The sequence below is a fragment of the Toxorhynchites rutilus genome, chromosome 2, assembly GCF_029784135.1.
Source record: "Toxorhynchites rutilus septentrionalis strain SRP chromosome 2, ASM2978413v1, whole genome shotgun sequence".
NCBI classification, from domain to species: Eukaryota; Metazoa; Arthropoda; class Insecta; order Diptera; family Culicidae; genus Toxorhynchites; species Toxorhynchites rutilus.
In genome coordinates this window covers 55,420,486-55,435,432 of record NC_073745.1, presented here as the reverse complement: position 1 = coordinate 55,435,432, position 14,947 = coordinate 55,420,486, and the positions used below count along the sequence as shown (strand labels likewise).

At 37.1% G+C, this 14,947-nt stretch overlaps 1 protein-coding gene and 2 long non-coding RNA genes across 7 annotated transcripts in view; 1 reads left to right on the top strand and 2 right to left on the bottom strand.

Moving 5' to 3' along the window:
- LOC129764413 (FHIP family protein AAEL005291) overlaps positions 1-4,684 on the bottom strand; it is a 51,886-nt gene extending 47,202 nt beyond the window's left edge. For 3 of the 5 annotated variants that reach the window (XM_055763472.1, XM_055763471.1, XM_055763470.1), the window contains exon 1: positions 3,645-4,669. The gene's annotated coding sequence lies outside the window, so the exon portion shown is untranslated. Of the gene's footprint in view, positions 1-3,644 lie in introns of all 5 variants that reach the window. The other 2 variants (XM_055763469.1, XM_055763467.1) reach the window with 2 other exon arrangements.
- Positions 4,685-8,775: 4,091 nt separating this feature from the next.
- Positions 8,776-9,597, top strand: LOC129764415 (uncharacterized). Its single transcript, XR_008741133.1, has 3 exons — positions 8,776-8,984; positions 9,043-9,224; positions 9,288-9,597. It is a non-coding gene; the product is annotated as an uncharacterized LOC129764415 (long non-coding RNA).
- Positions 9,598-10,561: 964 nt separating this feature from the next.
- Positions 10,562-11,347, bottom strand: LOC129764414 (uncharacterized). Its single transcript, XR_008741132.1, has 3 exons — positions 11,174-11,347; positions 10,934-11,115; positions 10,562-10,870 (listed from the first exon to the last, which is right to left on the bottom strand). It is a non-coding gene; the product is annotated as an uncharacterized LOC129764414 (long non-coding RNA).
- Between the last annotated feature and the right edge of the window lie 3,600 nt (positions 11,348-14,947).

The window sequence follows — 14,947 nt, the reverse complement described above, 5'->3', positions numbered from 1 at the left end:
TGAGACAACTTGCAGACGATGGAGTTATTTCCATCACGGGTACTAATCCCGTCGTTCTGCAAAAGTCGTTGCAAGATACCCTGAACAATCTGTTCACGTGGGCCCTCAAGCTGGGTATCGAATTCTCTACGGAGAAAACTGAAATGGTCGTTTTTTCTAGGAAGCACGAACCCGCCCAATTCCAGCTTCACCTATCCGGCAAAACGATCAAGCACTCGATGTTTTTCAAATACCTTGGAGTATATTTTGACTCTAAATGTACCTGGGGAATACACATTGCGTATTTGAAACAGAAATGCCAGCAAAGAATCAATTTTCTCCAAACAATAACCGGAACATGGTGGGGTGCCCATCCAGGAGACCTCATTCAGTTATACAAAACAACGATATTATCAGTGTTAGAATATGGCAGTTTTTGCTTCCGATCAGCTGCCAGGATTCATATTCTCAAGCTGGAGAGAATACAATATCGTTGCTTGCGTATAGCCATGGGGTGTTTGCATTCGACACATACGATGAGTCTCGAAGTTTTGGCAGGAGTACCCCCGCTTACTCTTCGGTTCACAGAATTATCCTACAGATTTCTCATCCGTTGCAAGATCATGAATCCATTGGTGATTGATAACTTCGAAAATCTACTCCAACTGATTCCTCAGTCAAGTTTTATGTCTTTATACCATGAGTACCTTACCCACGACGTGCACCCTTCACCAGGCATCTCCAACCAAGTTTTCTTCCCATACTTTTGCAATTCCTCTGTCATTTTTGATCTGTCCATGCGACAAAAAATCCATGGAATCCCAGATCATCTACGCTCCGATTATATTCCGCCGATATTTTCGGCAGAATATGGGAAAGTTAGATCTGATAAAATGTTCTTTACTGACGGTTCATACATAAACGGGTCCACTGGCTTCGGCATCTTCAATGAAAATTCCAGTGCCTCTTTCAAACTCAAAGATCCTTGTTCCGTGTATGTCGCTGAACTGGGTGCGATAGACTACGCACTGGGGATCATTGAAACATTGCCCATCGACCACTATTTTATTTTTTCAGACAGTCTCAGCTCAATAGAGGCAATCCGCTCAATGAAAGTTGATAAACGCTCTTCTTATTTCCTAACAAGAATAAGACAACTATTGAGTGTTTTGGTCGAAAAATTATTCAAGATTACCTTAGCATGGGTTCCCTCTCATTGTTCGATTCTGGGGAATGAGAAAGCGGACTCGCTAGCTAAGGTGGGCGCTTTAGAAGGCACACTTTTTGAAAGGCAAATTGCTTATAATGAATTTTTCCACATTCCTCGTCAGTACACGCTCGTAAGTTGGCAGCGCATGTGGAGTGGAGATGAGTTCGGTCGTTGGTTACACACGATTATCCCTAAGGTCTCGACGAGTGCATGGTTCAAGGGATTGAATGTAGGTCATGATTTCATTCGCGTGATATCTCGGCTTATGTCCAATCACTACAACCTAAACGCGCATCTCTATCGCATTGGGCTCGCAGCAAACAATCTTTGTGATTGTGGCGATGGCTACCACGACATCGAGCATGTTGTCTGGTCGTGTATCCGATTCCATGCTGCTCGCTCTCAGCTCTCTAGAGCACTAAGAGCACAAGGCAGACAATCGGATATCCCCGTCCGGGATATCTTAGGTAGCCGTGATCCTGATCTTCTGCTTCATCTATACCTGTTCCTCAGAAACGCCGATGTCAACGTTTAATGATGTTTCCTTCGTTGTGTCCTCGTTTTATATCCCTCCTATCCGATCGATAAACTTTTACTTAGTCGCGGCAATACATACACACACTCTTTACAGATACACGGGCCAAAGGTTGTGCAGTCCACTGATCTTCAACAAGAGCCAAAGGTTGTACCGCTCATGACAACTCTACATGAGCTGATGATTGCGCCGGCTAGTGACCATTATATCCTGGATTCCTCGAGTCGAGAAAGACGCACCACGCTAGATATGGGGTACAGACTAGGGGGGCGTGTCTGATTAATGGTCAGCTGCATCCCAATAGGAAGTATCCCGTGTCGGGCACATGTACAGAGCATTGGAGACAGCAACATCCGAATTACGAAAACACTTGTAATACTAACCTCGAGCCAACCGCGAGTAATCGGTTACATATTACTAACATAGATAATAAGAAAAATTGTCAATGTATTGAGCTCCCGGCCCCGCGAGGCTAACGCCATATGAGCCTTTGGGAATTTGGGAAAAAAAAATCTTGAAATGCTTAAATGCGAGGTAAATAGTTCCGGACTTTCGCTTTGAAATAATCTATCAACATTGTTCGCTATGATTCGAGTGTAAGACAAGAACTTTCAATAAATTATCGTCGAAGGGTCATTTAAATCATCATAGTTCGATCTTACTTGGATCCGCTCTACATGATCACCATTCAAAATAAATCCAAATAAATTCGGAGCGGTTCGTAACGTTCCAATATACATTTGACAACACCTTCTAATGGAAGCCACCGCGTGGCTGACGGATGCAGCATTTGCAAGGGTTTCAACTCTAAGAGATTTTGAATTTCAGCAAATTTTCTGTTACGTAAAGGACTACAGCCTAGATAGGAGTAGACGCCCTTAGACAGCTGCCCGATTCTCTCAAGCATGTGTTTATATGCATATGATGTACACTTAGCCATACCATGGGAAAAAAAAATTAGTGTGAACAAGTATGGGTAGTCTTTCCTAGGATACGCTCCCAATTCTTTCTCGGGGCCGGATGTAGATAGCGAAAGACGATAATCGTCATAAAGATATAAAGATATGAGTGGAGCGGAGAGGAATTCGCACAATTGGATGAAAAGAATATAATTTTGGGGAGAAAAAAAACTTGAAAATGCCGATAAAATGTCTTTGGCTGTGTCGCTGGCATGATAAAAACAAACTGGCAATATACAGAAAAAATTGGAAGGTTGGCATCTCTGCTCACATGCCACTCTACTGCCCAAATATGCATGGTTGACGTGAGCGCCAACTGTGCTTTTCGATTGAATTAACGTCTGTCCACTTTTTACTGTTCATGTTTATTGAATGGAGACAGATTATTGTATATGAATTGTTCAACAATCATGATTATTCAGCTAAAACCAAGAAAAAATCATTTTACATCACAGAGTGGTGTTGGTGGTTACGTCAACCATGTAAATTTGGGCAGTCTACATTTATACACAGTAGAACTCCCATTATCCGCGAGCGGATGATCCGCGGTGCGGTTTACCCGCGAAAGCGATTTCCATAGTAATTCTATCCTAAATTTGTCAATGAGTGGTAAGTTTTTGTTCTTTTGTTTTGATCATGACTTTCACATTACTTGACAACTGGTAAACACGACCTTACAGGTGGATAGTTCAATGATTCCTGTATTGATGAAACATTGTTTTCATGCTGAAAAATCTATTATTTTGTGTTTGCACCTCATTTTTAGTCATTTGTTGCGTTATCCGCGATTTTCGTGATCCGCGATTTTCGTGATCCGCGGTGAGCTAGCCCCACTGTTTCGCGGATATTCGGGGTTCTACTGTATTTTGAACTGGCCATTGATTCTTCGAGACTTTCTCTCCTTTGTTTTCACACTGCATAAAATACATAGAATTTGGATACATTTACTATTGTCATATACCTGCATTGACACCGCTACTGCAATGCCATATCCGATACAGCATCGGAACGGCACAGCTCTCGAAAGCGCTTTTAAACGGCGAGAAAATAATCCGATTGACGTCCACACGCTAAATCCAATGCCGCGGCTAATTACTCCCCTTCACAACGATATACACGTATTATATAAAATATCACTGCATCATCAGCAAATGCTTCATCTCTCTCTCATCTCGCGCTCGTTTTGTTTCAGCTTGGCTGGTAGCATTTTACGTATGCATGCATCATTCATTTGTTTCTCTATCCGAACCCTTGCATCCCTCTATTCTCGGTGCAAATGAATGCAAACATTTTGCAACAATCTGGTCGAACGAACGAACGAACGACGTCTGTCACAGCACTTTTGGTGGTGTGTGGAATCGCGCTACACCCCCGTCAGGTTCAAATTCCACACTACCATCAACCACGTAATGCACACACTGATTGCGTCCCGCGAAGAACTAGAACGTGAATATATCAAAGGTCATAAGTTAGACACTAGCTGCGCTACTGGGACCACAAAATCCACGGTCCAAATTACACACGCTCCACTTGCGCCAACTATTGGACCACATCAGAAGAAGGTGGGGGAGGCTGTATCTCTGCAATGGACCAGCAAAAAAAAATATCGCCCTTCACTACGCACTAATGCAGGAACACACAGTAGAATTTCATTTCTTTTTTCTTCCGGGGAACATACACCATACACTTTTGTTTTATTTTTCGCTACACTGATAACAGTCGTATGACCTGTTTTCCCCGAACGGAAGCACCTTATGATCGAAGGTATCTCCCCGAAGAAAAGCGAGAATTAATATTTTTTCCCGACGACGACGGTGATGACGAATTAAAAAAAAGAGTTCCAATTTGAAACACCACACGGAATTACATACACACTTTGCTCTCTGTTTGCTGCCGCTGAATCACGTACGAAACGAGCGACGGGCTCAAGAGAAATGTTACGAATCGTCGTTTGCCAGTTTTCTTTTTTCATCAAGCATCGGGATTGCTTTTTCAGTTCTGTTTCGCACTGTTGGGCGGTTTTGACAGTCCTAGTCAGATGGCCCCGGTGGCAAATTTCAATTCATACAGGGTGGTTTCAGTTTAATAGAGAAAATCAGGGTACGCTCATGACAAGTTGATCTAGACTCGAAGCACAGCAGTGGAACTCCATACAATTCACTAACTAAAAAGTGTCCACATTTTCATCGCTTGTTTACGTGAAGAATATAATTTTTTCAGGCACACTTGATTTGAGTGTGTATGGATTTCTAGCTGTCTTAACGCAAGGTCTTTAATGAAGAATGATAAGATGGGAAGGTTGATATAAACATGTTTATAATTAAATAAGTTTATTCAAATATTAATATTGCCCTTCTTTAATTATTCAGTGCAATTTTATCGAAATTTGATAGAGAAATTAAAAAAGGAATGTTTTTTTTCAATATTTTTCTGAGATGGTTATTTATCTAATTAATTATTTCCCCCCCACACCCCATTATTTGTTAGCTTTTCCTGCTATTCGTGCTTTGACCTGTCATTTTGACAAGATGATTTTGGGGTTTAAAATTGTGACAAGATATAAAACTGGTGTAAAAGAGCGAATTGTGGAAAATTAAGTTGCAAATTTTCTAAACTTTATTAAAGTTTTTCTGTAGTATTGAATTTCTGAGTTTGTTTGAATAACCGACTGAAGTTGATCCATAGAAGAATAAGATTTCATTTGATATGTCGATTTTTGAAATCGACTCAATGGTTGAAAAGTTATGACGTTTTGGAAGAAATCTTACTTACTTAATCATCAATAGGCCGCAGTGGCATGTGCTGTACACAAAAGTCGTCTCCATTCACATGAATTTTATATTTTTTCCAATTCTCAACTTTCAAACTTTTTTTAAGGATCAACATATCATATCTTTCTATTAATCCGCAAACATGCCTAGTAGTTACTTAAAAAACCAAACTCATAAACGACAAAAAGAGTCTTCGATTGTATATTTTTTTTATATATTTTTTACAGTTTTACAGTACACATTCACTTATTGGCGCTTTTTTAGTTGGAGTGCTTTTTAATTGGCGGTTCTTTGCTAGACTTTGAATCTTAAACTCAAAAAATCAAGGCACAGTATAGAAGTTTTTTGGTTTGCAGTTTGTTTGACAAATATTTTAGTTTAAAAATATATAGAAATATATATACAAATATAAAGTGAATTATATCACATCCACTATTCAAGAAAGTTGATGATACTTTTATTTTCTAGCATCAATCCAAATGCAGTAATACTAATTATTATTATGGCCGCACTAAAAGACATGAAAAACAACAAGAAAAACTTTGAAATTTGTGAACTATTGCAGTATTACTTCAGCCATTCCATGCCAAACTGATATAGTGGTTTTCGTATTTTCGTGAAAATTGGTAGCGTTATGGTGAAACATTAAACCTGTATTTTTTTGGGTGATTCGATTTTTTTCACTTTTCCCAGTAATTTTTTATCAAAAAGTCATAACTTTCGAATTACTAAGCCGATTCAGATGATCGACACATCAAATTGAAGTTAATTAGCTAGTCTTTTATCAAACTTGCAAGAAATTTGAATTTTGTTCTCGTAATTATTAATTGTATCCATTTTTTATAGTTCACATGGTTTCGGCACCATCGGCGCTATAATTTTCTACATTTTTTTTTATAGTTTACATAGTTTCGGGACCAAGGGCGCTATATTTTTTATATGTTTTTCGTGAAACCTTCACTTAACACAGTAAAAAATCAGAAGTGTGTTCTTTTTCGTTTTTGAGTTATGATTTTTCAAAGTTAACATGTTTTTAAGCTTCGTTCGATCATCCTATGCGATAAGGCTATTTATATGCGTATAGAATTCCCCTTCTTGCAAGTGTGAAATTATTGACTTCATTTAACTATGTCGATTATCTGAATCGGTTCAGTAGATCAGAAGTGATGAATTTTTGATTAACGTAATTTTTGGAAAAAAGGAGAAAAATGATTTATTTCGGTTAAATTTGAAAAATCATAATTTAAAAACGAAGAAGAACACATTTTGGATGTTATATAAAAAATCCTCAGCTTTCGAGAAAAAATATAAAAAAATATTGCGGACAATGAAAACTATAAAAAACAAATACGATCAATAATTAAGGAAACAAAATTATTTTTTCTGCAAGTATAGTATTTTTTAAAAAAAGACTAGCTAATTGGCCAATTTGATATGTCGATCATCTGAATCGGTTTAGTAGTTCAAAATATATGAGTTTTTGAAGAAAGTTATTTTTGAAAAAAGGGTAAAAACTAGATTTTTCGGACCACCCTAAAATGGAATGGGATCTAACATTTTGCGATAAGGAACAAAACTACTAATTTACACGAAAATCTGAGAATGGAATATATATAACACTAAAAGAATTTAGTTTGTTGTTAATTACCCCGGCAACTAAAAAGATGATTATTTTAAACTAATTGATTTTTTTTTTTCCAAAATATATATTTTTATAAAGGCTCATATGGCGTTAGCCTCACGGGGCCGGGAGTTCAATACAATTTTTCTTATTATCTATGTTAGTAATATTTAACCGATTACTCGCGGTCGGCTCGAGGTTAGTATTACAAGTGTTCTCGTAATTGGGATGTTGCTGTCTCCAATGCTCTGTACGTGTGCCCGACACGGGATACTTCCTATTGGGATGCAGCTGACCATTAATCAGCAACGCCCCTCTAGTCTGTACCTCATATCTAGCGTGGTGCGTCTTTCTCGACTAATTGATGTTAACTTTTCATTACCTTGTAAATTCTAAATACAATACCAACAGAGGGTATTGAAAAAAAAAAATTATTCAGAAATCATATTTTTATGTTATTTTTTAAGCATACATACGTTACCTAGTCGTATAATTATTGTATCATTCAATTTATTTCGATGAGAATGCTTTAAAATATTTCAACTGGTGCTCTTGCCACATTTAATTTTTTTTTATTCAATGTCCAGTTTCTATGGCGAAGCTTCATTCGTAAATTACACATTTGTCATTATTGGTGGAATACGACCATAAAGGTTGTTATGAATTGCACAGCAAGTTATGATTACAATACATATGGGTTTATTTTGATAAAGCAAATATCAACGACATTATACATAAACCTATAAAAATGCATTATAATATTTGTCCACAGAACTCTCAGCGTCTATATATATATATATATATATATATATATATATATATATATATATATATATTATTCAATTTTCAGTTCGTAATTTCTATCCAATTCGCCGTGTTTATCATGATGATGCTAACATTAATAACATTGTATACTAACCTCCCACCTTATATATGACGTCTCCCACCATTTTAGAAACATCTTAACATTGTGTTCAATTTTTAGAGCGTAAACCATCTGTCAATTTTTTCACTGTTTACATTTTCTTGCCACAAATCGTTGCCACTTTTTTCTCTCATGTTCCACTTCTCTTCTCTGCTCGAAGTGTGTCCGACACCATTCACTTATCACGTTATCACTCTCAACCAAGGAAAGTGAAGTGGAAGGTAAAACGTAATGTCAGAATTGCCGTTCAGACGTATCCCGTAAGTTTGAATTTATTTACATAGATGGTATCCAAACAACACTAAACATTGACTACAGTTTCGCCGGCACGGTTGATTGTCGTTATGAACCAGCACAAAAAACAAAGCTGCAAATTATGCGCCAGTGGCGGTACCACGATCAAAGCACTCCCTGAATCACATTAGCCGAGCCAGCTGGCGGAAGCATATGCATAAAGGTTACTAGGTTACTATTTTCAACGACAACTGTTTATCTATTATACTGCTTCAAATACCTTCGACGAAATCAAATGTAACCATACCAACGTAAGTAATAACATAAACAAATCCAAACTTTTCGTCTTGTCATTCCTCATACGTCTTTTCTAAATAGTGTAAATTACGAGCCACCTGTTAACTCCACCATCTTGCTCTCAACTTTGACATCTTAGGCCGTCTACACATTAGGCCATCTACACACTAGGCAACCTAAGTTGGAAAGCAACTTAACGAATCTGTCAAAAAAGTTGAGAACATGTGTAATCAAATGGGAGCATACACACTAGGCAACTGGCAACTTTGGTCGGACCAACTTTTTCGATTCAACTCAGCATGTCGAGTCGCGCGCGATTTGTGTCGGCAACCTTTTCGTTCAATTGCTGTTGACGTTTCGATTTCTGCGTTCATTGAATTTCAATATCTGTCAGTGGTGATGCAAAACAGTGTTTACAATATTGGCGCATCTGTTTCTATGAACGAACGAGATGTAAGTATTTTGCTACTTTGGTTTCGTTTATATATAATATATATTCGTTTGACGTTAGGAAATGCCATCAATATGCAAGTTCTCTTGATATACCGTCCGGGAAGAGTGCTGAATTGGTCAAGGATGCGTATAATATTGGAGATTGAGCAAGAAGCACAGAATCCGCTGGATGTGTTTTTTCTAAGTTAACAGCAATTGTTGCTGTCTGTTGTTATCAGCGAGCCGAAATAAGTATGTTAGGTAAATATGTCACCTTTAGCTTGATGCCGTCGGTTATAATAATGATTCAACAAATACCAACAGATAGCCTAAGATTGGATAATTCTGGTCAGATTTCCCGGGAAACCGTTATCATCCCTGATTCTCGATTGTACCATGTGCGAAGGTGCGGTCTGCGAATATGTGACCCCTGGGAGAATTTTTCATATTTAGCGTTAGTGTATACATAAATCATTCTTTAGAAGAATTGTTGAAAATTTTTCTGTTTTCTTTATATAATTCTTTTCGGCTGTATTCTTATTTCAATGATTTTTTTATGTTTGTAAATATTGTTTGCTGGTTTGTGGTATTACTCCAACGAAAAATAAATATATACATCCATTTTTTAGAAATATTTAGAATTTAGAAAAAAAGCAGAACCCAAAAGAAATTCTGAAATCTATTGTACACACGAAGGAATATTAACACAACGGTACATTTTTTAAATAAAAATGGTATTATTGTTTGATATATGAGATGAAACACCTTCGAAAAAAGTACATCCAGGAATGCCAGATAAGCAGATTTTTTTTCTGCTATAGTGTAAATTGTATTTCAAATGTGCCCTTTTGATTCTATTGTAGTTTTAAGAAGCCGCGTATGCATTCAATTTGATTTGATGATTTGTGAAATTAAGTTTTTATTTATTTTTTCTTTGCCTGGTGTCAAGAAAAATCCCAAGTAGAGTAGTTTTTTTCAAACCAATTCTTCATAATTTGCTCTCCGTATGATTTTTTCGGCAGTTAAATAAATGGCATCTCTGCCAGCGATTAGGCAGTTTATGATGACGGATAAAAACTTAACGAATTCATCGCGTTCGAGTTGTCTCAATGTGCAGAGCTGAGTTGGCGATGCGATTGACATCGCCAACATAGATCGGGTTGCTGTTGCCTAATGTGTAGACGGCGTCAGAGATGCCATTTATTTAACTGCCGAAAAAATCATACGGAGAGCAAATTATGAAAAATTGGTTTGAAAAAAACTACTTTACTTGGGATATTTCTTGACACCAGGCAAAGAAAAAATAAATAAAAACTTAATTTCACAAATCATCGAATCAAATTGAATGCATTCGCGGCTTCTTAAAACTACAATAGAATCAAAAGGGCACATTTGAAATACAATTTACACTATAGCAGAAAAAAAATCTGCTTATCTGGCATTCCTGGATGTACTTTTTTCGAAGGTGTTTCATCTCATATATCAAACAATAATACCATTTTTATTTAAAAAATGTACCGTTGTGTTAATATTCCTTCGTGTGTACAATAGATTTCAGAATTTCTTTTGGGTTCTGCTTTTTTTCTAAATTCTAAATATTTCTAAAAAATGGATGTATATATTTATTTTTCGTTGGAGTAATACCACAAACCAGCAAACAATATTTACAAACATAAAAAAATCATTGAAATAAGAATACAGCCGAAAAGAATTATATAAAGAAAACAGAAAAATTTTCAACAATTCTTCTAAAGAATGATTTATGTATACACTAACGCTAAATATGAAAAATTCTCCCAGGGGTCACATATTCGCAGACCGCACCTTCGCACATGGTACAATCGAGAATCAGGGATGATAACGGTTTCCCGGGAAATCATGTCCAGAATTATCTAATCTTAGGCTATCTGTTGGTATTTGTTGAATCATTATTATAACCGACGGCATCAAGCTAAAGGTGACATATTTACCTAACATACTTATTTCGGCTCGCTGATAACAACAGACAGCAACAATTGCTGTTAACTTGGAAAAAACACATCCAGCGGATTCTGTGCTTCTTGCTCAATCTCCAATATTATACGCATCCTTGACCAATTCAGCACTCTTCCCGGACGGTATATCAAGAGAACTTGCATATTGATGGCATTTCCTAACGTCAAACGAATATATATTATATATAAACGAAACCAAAGTAGCAAAATACTTACATCTCGTTCGTTCATAGAAACAGATGCGCCAATATTGTAAACACTGTTTTGCATCACCACTGACAGATATTGAAATTCAATGAACGCAGAAATCAAAACGTCAACAGCAATTGAACGAAAAGGTTGCCGACACAAATCGCGCGCGACTCGACATGCTGAGTTGAATCGAAAAAGTTGGTCCGACCAAAGTTGCCAGTTGCCTAGTGTGTATGCTCCCATTTGATTACACATGTTCTCAACTTTTTTGACAGATTCGTTAAGTTGCTTTCCAACTTAGGTTGCCTAGTGTGTAGATGGCCTTAACTTTGACGGAAAGCAGCGATCGCAAAGTAATTCATAACAAGTGTTTTTATTTGTTACGAATATTACGTGTTTGCTACTTTTTTTTTGAAAATACCTCGATAATACGATCATAACTCAAAAACTAAAAAAAACGCCTCTCTGATTTTTGTATATGTTATGTGAAAAAAACTCAGCTTTCAAGAAAAAATATAAAAAAATATAGTGCCCTTGGTCACAAAACCATGTAAGCTATAAATAATAAATACAATGAATAATTACGAAAAAAATTACGGTAAACTTTGAAAAATCATGACTTAAAACGAAAAAAATTACAGGAGGTTGTGTTCAAGATACGACCGCATTGTTGACGTAGAACTACGCTGTTATTCTATATAAGTCGCTTGTTTATACCTTCGGATATTATTCGTGGAATTTTAGAAACAACTGCTTAGCAGAATAATCTCTGAAATGTTTTTTTTCATTGTAGAATCAGTTGACGATGATTGATTGATTATGCATTCTTACCCTCGCAAAACAATACACTAGTTAATCGTATGTCGCAATGTATTTCATGTCAATGCATTGAAAATTTACCTCGAACGCTATTCCGGTGGCCTTTTTCGCAATAGACATAGACTCGGCTACACATAACGTCAGTTTAATGCATTGATGCCTTCTCAAAGGCACCAACGAAGCCCTTATGATGAAGGAGAACAAACAATGTTAACTGCTTGGAAAAAGACTGAATTATGCCACAGCTTGTACTCTGCTGTAACACCCATCGATGCGAATTCGCTGATGAGTTTGTCAAAAGCGACCACCTTCACAACCAGCGGGGGGAGCTTGATTTTGGTTGCTGTCTGGGTAACGGCGCTTACATTTTCGACCGACGCGCCGAAGTCGCCTAATTCGCTGTTGTTCGATGCGGTGTCACATTCGCGAAGGCTCGGTTCAGTGCGAGCGTTTTTCACTGATTAGATGACGCTTGCCTCGAATTTTTATTGCAATGCGTACGTTTTTGGCAGGGCTCGAGCCTGCCTTCCTCTTCTTCTTGCTCATCACACAGCGTCCAATTTATGACGCGGAAAGGAAAACACACGATACGAATAACGCGAAAAACGAACAGAAAAACCAAACGACGATATCCAAGTTTGATTACCACTAATGGGGTCCAATCTTAGATCGAAGCGCAGCGAAAGCAAAGTGAACTGGATTGCTCAACAATCCGATGCCGAATGAAAGTTTGCCTCAGCGAGATTCACTGTTTATACTCTAGGCAAGTATTCCCCTTCATTTTCTACTTTTTCTTTGTTCACAGAGACTTTAGATCCTACGATTTCCCCTTCGTTGGTCGTCGATAAGTTGCTCGTTATTGACAGCTCTGTTCGGGAAAGGATATAAATGGACAGAACAAATGTATGAGAAAATTGAAACGCTTAGAGTTTTCATGAATTTTAACCATTTACAAACCAGGGGATTCTAATGTATAGCATATCAAACAAATCTTAGGGAATTTCCGATTCGTTTGGTATATAAATCGCCAAAATCCGTTCGCGGCAAAAATAGTTTTTGTTTTTTATTGAAATCGTTTATTTTTACATAGGTTTAAAGGAGCCGAACTCCTTACTGTATTGTTACTAGTATATATACATTTTTCCTTAATTCTAATGTTAATAGTATAGGAAACTGATTACTCGCGGTCGACTGCAAAAATAGTTATTAACGTTAACTTTATTTCATAAAAACGTGACCTGTTTTCTGATTTGGCATCCTTAATGAAAGACGTAGTTCTACGTCAAAAACGCCTATCTGGTTTCGAGATATGTTGTGTAAAAAATTCTCAGCTTTCAAAAAAAAAATATAAAAAATATAGTGCCTTTGGTCCCGAGACTACGAAAACTATAAATAGTAAATACAATGAATAATTACGAAGTAATTACGGTAAAATTTGAAAAATCTTAAATTAAAAACAGAAAAAACGCCTCTCTGGTTTCGAGATATGTTATGTAAAAAATTCTCAGCTTTACAAAAAAAATATAAAATAATATAGTGCCTTTGGTCCAGAGACCATGAAAACTATGCAAAAACAAATACAATCATTAATAACGAAACCAAAGCTAACATTTTGTGCAACTCGGGTCAGCTAATTGGCTTTAATTTGATATATCGATCATTTAAATCGGCTCAGTAGTTCAAAAGTTTTGAATTTGTGAAAAAAGTCATTTTTTGAAAAAAGTGGAAAAATTTGATTTTTCGGACCACCCTAAAATTTAAATGGTCACCCTAACAAAAAAAATAAAAAATACGGGTCTAATGGTTTGCGACAAAGAACAAAATTTCCACTTCCCACGAAAATCTGAGAACCACTATATTGGTTTGACATGGAATGGCTGTATATATATTCGGTCATTGATGCCCGGGCTCCAGTCCAACTCGAATTATGAAAACATATCCCACAAATTATCATTTCATCGATTCCCGAGGAATGTGATCATACGGAAGAAATGGCTTCGATTCTTCGGACAGGACCTAACCAGCAATTCTAAAAACATGTACATTGGCTCGCTTCACTTCAGTCCAGATTGATTCATGCATATCGATGCCTTGGATGTACTTGGATGTCGAAAACTGATACGAACAGGTAAATTTAACAAATCCAGATTATACAATTAGAACACTGTGTGGACTCCAGAATGCATATTGACAGCACTGCCAGCTATAACTGTCTCGCCATGCCACAGACTACCTAGTCATAAACGTACCCTGGAAGAAAATGGAGAAAATACATATTGATAAAATCCAGGGTACGTTTTTGACAAGGTGGTTTGGACTGACTAGTGGCATCAATAGTAGTGGGGCTGTGACGTGTTAGCTTTGCAAGTATCATTGGACCATAGAATAAATTTGTCTAAATAAGTTTATTTGTATACGTGGAGGCGATCTGGCGTAGTGGTAACATCCATGCCTCTCACGCTAAAGGTCACGAGTTCAATTCTCACTCTCGACATTCTTCCAAAAATGGAAGTAAAAGTGACGAACCAGCCAAATGAGTTGAAAGTCACTATAATACAGAAAAAAAAAGGTTAATTTGTATATTTTGTATACGTGTATACGTGTATACGTGTATACGTGGAGGCGATCTGGCGTAGTGGTAACATCCATGCCTCTCACGCTAAAGGTCACGAGTTCAATTCTCACTCTCGACATTCTTCCAAAAATGGAAGTAAAAGTGACGAACCAGCCAAATGAGTTGAAAGTCACTATAATACAGAAAAAAAAGGTTAATTTGTATATTTGTATATTCCGTTTTATACAGCCGTAGATTGTTCTGAGAAGTCGACGTTCTAAAATACCTAATGCTTGCAAGTCCTCCTCAAACAATGTCTATACTTCGTATCTGTAGAAGACGACCGTAATTGTAAGCGGTTTGTATATGATACAGTCCATTCGGTATCGAATGTTGAGGAGTTGGAGGTTCATAAATAGACACGG